Source organism: Elephas maximus, chromosome 2 (assembly GCF_024166365.1).
Source record: "Elephas maximus indicus isolate mEleMax1 chromosome 2, mEleMax1 primary haplotype, whole genome shotgun sequence".
In the NCBI taxonomy this organism is placed as follows: Eukaryota; Metazoa; Chordata; class Mammalia; order Proboscidea; family Elephantidae; genus Elephas; species Elephas maximus.
This window is the reverse complement of record NC_064820.1, coordinates 86,808,713-86,817,589: the sequence shown is the minus strand read 5'-3', so window position 1 is coordinate 86,817,589 and position 8,877 is coordinate 86,808,713.

The following is an 8,877-nucleotide window of genomic DNA, read 5'->3' as shown; positions in this document are numbered from 1 at the left end:
AATTATTTTGGAAGAGAACAATGAGAGGAAGTAGGTGTTTCTCAGAGTCTGTTTTTTGGCAAAGGTGGCAGTGGAAGCTTGTAACTCCACAGTGATGGAGGTTCCAGTATCCACTCTCTAGCATTAGCAGCAGTGCTTCCTGTGATGGGTGAAGGGCTATGGGACCTTCTTGCTACAACTCGGATAGACACAGTGCCTAAGACCAAGACTTTTTTTTATAGAAAGAGAAAGTACAGACATCTAATGTAATTGTTCATCAGATACATACACTCTGAAAATAAAAGGATATAACCTGATTTTTGGAATTTTTTTAAGTTAATAAAATGGTAACTTTGGAGTGCATTATTTTCCACAGTTAATTAATATAGCTTATGATTCAAAATTGACTCAATGGCACCTTACGATAAAAACGTGATAAAAAAAAAAAAAACAGAAGAACAAAACTCAAAGACCAAAGTGTTTGTGGGAAACTGGTTTTTTGGGTTAGTGTGCCATGGTTATCATTCAGGTGTTTTGGAGGTACATGGGAGCTTATAATTTGTTTGGATATTATCGTTTACCCACTTCTCTTTCCTCTTCTGGTCTCTTCTTGTATCTGTATCATTGCACTGACCTGGGTTTTCCTAGGCCTGGATGGATTGAGGCTTTCTGTTACACAGCATAGTGTCTAGGCAGGCATGCAGAGCCCATTATTTGGGTCAGGGAGAGGAGTTGCAATGGGAACTACGATAAGCCTCCCTAATGTGAAAGAAGAGCAAAAAATTCCATCTAAACCAGTGAAAAATAATTTTTTGAAATAAATGCTATTTTATTATTTTCTAAATAATTTGCATAATAAAACATGATATTGTGAAGAATAGGTTCAATTAGTTTTAATAATTACAAGTCATTATTGACCCATGGCAATGGATCATGACCACCTTAGACATCATGGAAATAATTACTAGTTTCAGAATTTGAATGTATGCTTGGGGAAAATTAGTAGGCCCTTTATTCACAAGAATCTATAATTTCCAGGGAAAAAAATCATTGCAAAATGTTTTCTCAGTCAGAATGACACACTACTATTGTATAACTGCAACATTCCAAATTTATGAGATCTGAATCAATGAGTGCTAACCATAGAGAGAAATTCTGAGGGATGAGGAATTTATGAACTCAGTCTATAGTACCAAATTTCAGGAATCACATTTAAAGACCTTCTCCATTTTCTGCACCTTTTCTCTGCCATCACGTTGGAGAAGACTTACAATCTAAACTCTGGTGAACTATCTTTAGCTATTGGTTTTTAAAGTTATCTCCCCTCCATTCTCTACTTTATGTCATAATTTCTACATGATAATACTCCTGTTATGAGTACTATTCAATTATTAGTGACTCAAGCAAAGAGAATTTAAATGTCTTGGTAAGTCATTTCAGATGAGGTGTCCCTGACTGAATGGAGAAAGGAAACTACAGTTTTCTCCTGTAGTTTTGGAGTACTCTACATCACTTCTTAAAGTTTCTTCTAGTTATATGAAGCTGTGTTATTGCTTTGTATGTTTTATTAATTCTGTGATTTCCACTATATATACAGAAAAGGGAGCCCTGGTGGCACAGTGGTTAAGAGCTTGGCTGCTAACGAAAAGGTCGGCAGTTAGAATCCAGCAGCATCTCCTTGGAAAGCCCATGGGGAAGTTTACCCTGTGTTATAGGGTCACTATGAGTCAGAATCGACTTGAAGACACACAACAACAACAACAACAGAATTAAATTTTTGCCTAGTATCTACTTACCTTTACATAACCGGCTTGGTTTTTTTTTTATTTTTATTTCACTCAGAAAGTTAAGAGAAGAACAATACCCTCACAATAATATTTTTTTTTCTGCTTCTTTTAATTTCCATTGGTATTTTATTATTAATAAATTAATTTAGATTCAACTTTGCATTCTTCTTTTCCCCACACCATTTCCATGTTTCTATAATTCTGAAATAGCGCTTAAGTATAGGGGATATAGCCATTTGGCTGGAGTGATCTAGATAGGGTTCTACCAAGGCCAGTAATATGGTCTGCTTCTATCCTTGAGCTACATTCAAACAGGGGTATGCAGATGTTGGGAACACAGAGACCCACTTTCAAGGAATGACATGTTACCCAGCTGTGGGGAGGGTCAGCATCTTCAGGGTCTGCCTCAGCTGCTAAGAACCACCTCTCAGGAGATCACACCCTGCCTGGGGCAGCTCACATCTGGTGAGTGAGTGAGGCTGGGATATAAAGACCAGGCCATTTTGCCCAGATATGGGACACTCTAAAGGACAATATTTGCTCCAGAGATCTCTCCCAGATTGGGCCTGAATTGCAGTTGTACTTCTTCCTTTGTCCAGTCCTGCTTTCTCACCTTTCTTTTCACAGGGTTGATCCCTAAATAACATCTTATGTTCCAAGCTCACCTTAGAGTCTGCTTTTACAGAACCCAACCTGTGATAGAAGGCAAGTAGTATAGAATCCGGAGTCTTTCCAATCAAGGACTGAATGATCTAAGCCACAGTTTTGAAATGTTACTTGTCCTGAATATATATACTGAATATATTTATAAAATGAATGATTTATATTTTGTTTGGTTGCTCTCTTAATTTTTGTATCTTTGTTTTGGAGTTTTGTTCATTTATTTGTTTGCTGGGAGGAACTCTAGGTAACTATGCATTAGAAACCCAAAGAGAGTGAAATGCTGATTTTCCTATGAACTTTCACTGTTACCGAAAAAAAAATGTACTCTCCCTGAAAAAATATTTGGTTCTATCACACAAAATGGATTCCTGGGTGGTGCAAACAATTAAGCGCTTGACTACTAGCCAAAAGCCCTGCTTTGGAAAGGTCACAGCCTCGAAACCCCTATGGAGCAGTTATACTCTGCACACATGGGGTCGCCATGAGTCAGAATCAACTCGATAGCAACTAGCAGTGACAATTACATGAAATAATTTATAGTTAAAGAACTCACGGCTACAATTTAAAAAAATATTTTATTGTGTTTTAGGTGAAAGTTTACACAGCAAATTAGGTTCCATTTAATAATTTTTATATAAACTGTTCCATGGCCCCTTGCCATCAAGTCAATTCCAACTCACAATGACCCTATAGCACAGAGTAGAGCTGCCCTACAGAGCTTCAACTTTTTGGTAAGCTCTTAGCCATTACGCCACCAGGGTTTCCTGTCCCATGACATTGGTTACATTTTTCACAATGTGTCAACATTCTCATTATTTTTATTCTGTTTGTTCTATTTCCATTAGTCTAGATTTCCCACCCCTCCTTACCTTTTCATTCGTATATACACTTTAAGGAGTGAACTCTGGTTGTGTATGCGTACTCTGTGATACTTAATTAATATAGATATTGCAGGAGGTTGGCCAAGGAGATAATCTTTGCTCTTTCTTTTGAAATGGGCACATAATAACCCCGTTTTTTTCATTTTTCTCCATCTCCAGATCACGCATGATCCCCTCTTCTCTATCCCTTACTGCACATAGCTCGGGTCAGACCTTCATCAGTTCTCACTAGGATCCTTGTGTGTCCCCTATACTAGTTTTCCTCTCTGCACCTACTTCTATCTCTCCTTCACACAGCTATTGAGTGATTTGTCTAAATTGCAAATATGATCAGGTCATTCCTCTGCTTAAAATCCTCCAGTGGCTCCCCAGGGCTATTAAGGGATTTAAAACTCAAAGTCTTTTTCATGGCATTCTTGCAAAAGTCTTCATCAATTAGCTTTTGCTAACTCTCCAGCTTTATCTCCACTGCTGCCTCTCAGTCACCCTATTCCAGGCAAATTTTCTGTAGCTTCTGGAATGTGCATGGTCTCTCTTCCTCTTTTGCCTTTGCACTTGCTGTTCCTTTCATTGAAATGCCTTTCCCCACTTTTTAATTTTCTAAACTCTAATCCTTATTCTTTCAAAGCCCCACTCAAGTATCAAGCAAGCTCTAGGTGGAGGTATTCCTCTATGCTCCGATAATACCTATGGCCTCTAACATCTTTCACAGTACTTATAAGACTATATTGAATTTATAAGACTGTTAATACTCCCCTGTAACCTATGAGTTTCTCAAAGATAGAAATTATATCTGTTTATCTCCAACACTTAGCACAGTGCCCATCTCATAATAAGTACTCAGTAAAGTTTTGTATTCTTATCTAATCTCCTTTATGGCAGTTAACGTTTCTTACAGATTTTTGCCTCCCCTCCACTGCTTAGTAAAATACCGTGTTGCTCAATACTACATATCACAGGTGCTCGATGAATGTTTGTTGAGTGGATGACTGTATTAATGTTGCTTTAAGGATTACCATTCTACTGCCAATAAATGCTTAAAAGATTCTAATTACCCAGGGTAGCTTAGTAAAATATGTATTGATTGACCAGTAGAAATCCCTAAGGATGTTTTCATTTCACTCCAGAACAGTTACCTACACCAGGTACTACAAGCTAATACTGTTCACAGGAGAGTAACATTGTCTGTTTGCCTAGACCATTTGTGATATTAACTATGCAAATAAATATTTTGATTGTTCATTTGGGAGAAGAGGAATACGTGATGACTATCTTGACATATACGTAGGCTTATCACGGGGAGGATGATGACAATTTTTTTCTCATTGCTACAGCTGATTCAATAAGGAAAAGTACTTATGTTGTTTCAATAGCTAAAGATAAGAAAGAATTTCTTCACTGGAATTTAGAGACACCATGGAAACTCCCTCTTTGCAGATGTGATGAGAAGATCTCAAAACTCCTGTTTTCACCCTTGAATCTGTGAGATTTGAAATTATATCATCACAGTGAGCAACTGCTACCAATAAGGAGGCTGTGCATTTGGCATTACATTCACCATTTGCTACATTCAGAAATAGTCAGCAGGTACATACTATGTATGTAGTACTCTCTTAGGTACTGTTAGAGAATCACAGCATTACCCCTGCGCTTATATCTCACTGAGGAGACAAGACAAAGTCAATTACAGTCTAGTAAAAGGCAGTATATTATAACGTAGGATACAGATTGTAAGAGCAGAGAATGGCTTCCAAAGGAGTTAGAGAGTTGGTGGGAAGTAGAGGAGGACATTCAAGACAAGGGGAACTGCATGTACAAAGTGAAGCAGTGTTGAGGGATGTGCCAGGTATATTTGCATATGGTTATAGGCCTTATAAGGTACAGACCAGCTCCACCAAGGATGAAAATAACCATAAAGATTCACTAAGCAGTTCTTATGTGCCAAGATCTGTGCTAACCCCAGTACATACATTTTCTCTTTTAAGCCTCATAACGACCCTAATGTATAGTTAGTAACATCATCTCAGCTTGCAGTTGATGAAACCGAGGCATGGAGAGGTTAAGTGACTTGCCTGTGATCATACAGGTAATATTTAATGGAGTAGGGAATTCAACCCCAGGTTGTCATACTTCCATACTGGGACTAAAATCAAATTCCAAAAACATCAGCAAGCACTTTACAAGGGCAAGGCACAAATTGAGGTAAAAATTGTGGGGCTTCAGAACAGGGAGATATTTTCCTCAATGATATAGCCCCCATATTAAGCCTAACATGACTTCTTCATTGCAAATACCTTTTTTCAACAACATAAACAGCAACCATACATGTGGACCTCACTGGATGGAACACATTGGAATCAAGTTGACTACATCTGTGGAAAGAGACAATGGAAAAACTCAGTATCATCAGTGGGAAAAAGGCCAGGGGACAACTGTGGAGTGATCTATCAATTGTTCATATGCAAGTTCAAGTTGAAGCTGAAGAAAATTGGGACAAGTCCACGAGAGCCAAAGTAAGACTTTGAATAAATCCTACCTGAATTTAGAGACCATCTCAAGAACAGATTTGACACATTGAACACTAATGACTGAAGACCAGACAAGTTGTGGAATGAAATCAAGGACATCATACATGAAGAAAGTAAAAGGTCATTTAAAAGAGAGGAAAGAAAGAAAAGATCAAAACAGAAGCCAGGACTCTGAAACTTGCTCTTGAACAGAGAGTAGCTAAAGCAAGGGGAAGAGATGATGAAGTAGAAGAGGTGAACCATATTCAAAAGGTGGCTCCAGAAGACAAATATTATAATGACATGTGCAAAGACCTGGAGTTAGAAAACCAGAAGGGAAGAATGCACTCAGCATTTCTCAAGCTGAAAGAATTGAAGAAAAAATTCAAGCCTCAAGTTACAATATGAAAGGATTCTACAGGGAAAATATTAAAGAATGCAGGAAGCACCAAAAGAAGATGGAAGGAATACACAGAGTCACTGTACATAAAAGAATCTTTGAGTTCAACCATTTTAGGAGGTAGCATATGATCAAGAACCGATACTACTAAGGAAGAAGTCCAAGCTGCACTGAAGGCATTGGCAAAAAACAAGGCTCCAGGAATTGACGAAAACCAATTGAGATGTTTCAACAAACGGATGTAGCACTGGAAGTGCTTACTCATCTATGCCAAGAAATTTGGAAGACAGCTACCTGGCCAACTGACTAGAAGAGATCCATATTTGGCCTATTCCAAGGAAAGCTGATTCAACAGAATGTGGAAATTATAGAACAATATTATTAACATCCCACGCAAGTAAAATTTTGCTGAAGATCATTCAAAAGCGGCTGCATCAGTACATCAACATGGAACTGCCAAAAATTCAAGCCTGATTCAGAAGAGGGCATGGAAGGAAAGATATCATTGCAAATGTCAGATGGATCTTGGCTGAAAGCAGAGAATGTTAGAAAGATGTTTCTCAGTGTTTTTACTGATTATTCAAAGGCATTCAACTGTGTGGATCATAACAAATTATGGATAACATTATGAAGAATGAGATTTCCAGACACTTAACTGTGCTTATGAGGAAACTGTATATAGATCAAGAGGCAGTCGTTCGAACAGAACAAGGGGATACTGTGTAGTTTAAAGTCAGCAAAGGTGTGCATCAGGGTTGTATCCTTTCACCATACTTATTCAATATGTATGCTGAGCAAATAGTCTGAGAAGATGGGCTATATGAAGAAGAACGTGGCATCAGGATTGGAGGAAGATTCATTAGCAACCTGCATTATGCAGATGGCACAACCTTGCTTGCTGAAAATGAAGAGGACTTGAAGCACTTACTGATGAAAATCAAAGACTACAGCCTTCAGTATGGATTATGCCTCAACCTAAAGAAAACAAAATCCTCACAACTGGACCAATAAGCAACATCATGATAAATGGAGAAAAGATGAAGTTGTCAAGAATTTCGTTTTACTTGGATCCACAATCAATGCCCATGGAAGCAGCAGGAAAGAAATCAAACGAGGGATTGCATTGGGAAAATCTGCTGCGAAAGACCTCTTTAAAGATGTTACTTTAAGGACTCAGGTGCACCTACCCAAGCCATGGTGTTTTCAATCACCTCATGTGCATGAGAAAGCTGGACAGTGAATAAGGAAGACTGAAGAATTGATGTCTTTGAATTGTGGCATTGGAAAAGAATATTGAATATACCATGGACTGCTAGAAGAATGAACAAATCTGTCTTGGAAGAAGTACAGCCAGAATGGCCCCTAGAAGCAAGGATGGTGAGACTTCATCTCACATACTTTGGACATGTTATCAGAAGGGACCAGTCCCTGGAGAAGGACATCATGCTTGGTAAAGTAGAGGGTCAGCAATAAAGAGGAAGACCCTCAACGAGATGGATTCACTCAGTGGCTGCAAAGATGGGCTCAAAAATAACTACTGTGAGGATGCCTGCCACGTGATAGGACAGTGTTTCATTCTGTTGTACGTACGGTCATTATGAGTCAGAACCAACTCAAGGGCACCTAACAACAACATGTACGTATACTACAAGTGCCTGTGAATGAATAGGCTATTTTTAAGTAATTTATACCCTTGTAGTGGAAAACGGACATGCATAAGTAACTGTAATGTACAAAAGGTTATAGGTACTGAAGGATCAGGCTAGATGAGAATCTGAGAGGAGAGGAAGTAATACTCTAAGCAGGGAGGAGGCATCGAGGTTTTTGAGCAGGAGAGCGACATGATGAAAGCTTGCTACTGAAAACTCAATCTGCTGACTATGTGCTACTTGTTTCCTCATTGTCAGCAACATTAATCCACTTGGAACTCCAAGCAAGTTAGATCTGTGGTGATAGAAAAGAGGAGGGAATACTTCTCTTTCTCGTGTCCTGTTCACTAAAACTCCGCTAAATTGGATTAAATACTGGAAAAATAAATTGGAGTAGGAGCCACCAAAAACCAACTCGCTGCTATTTAGTCGATTCTAACTCATAGCCACCCTATAGGACAGAGTAGAACTGCTCCACAGGGTTTCAAGGCTGTGAATAAACAGACTGCTACATCTTTCTCCCATGAAGCTGCTAGTGGGTTCAAACCACTGACCTTTTTTTTTTTTTTTAGCAGCTGAGTGCTTTAACCACTGTACCACCAGGTCTTCTTGGAGTACGAGCAGAAGCCTAAAAAGCAAATGTATATTGACACTCTCTGTCTGATCACTGTTGTTGCTAACAATATAAAGAGCCCCCAGAAGGCAGGGTATGGTGTTGGGCTGGAAAGATTGTATATTATAAATATCTAAGAGAGCTAGGACCTAAGGTCATTCATGCATGATAATCTTGTTGTTCTTTGTTATTGTTAATTGCTGTCAAGTTGGCCCTGGACTCATGGTGACCCCATGGACAACAGAAACACTGCCTGGTCCTTTGTCATCCTCACAGTTGTTGGTATGGACAATATTCTCTTATGATCCATAGGTTTTAATTGGCTAGCTTTCACCTGATCTTTTTTTCCTAGTCTCTCTTAGTCTGGAAGCTCTGTTGAAACCTGTGTACCATGGATG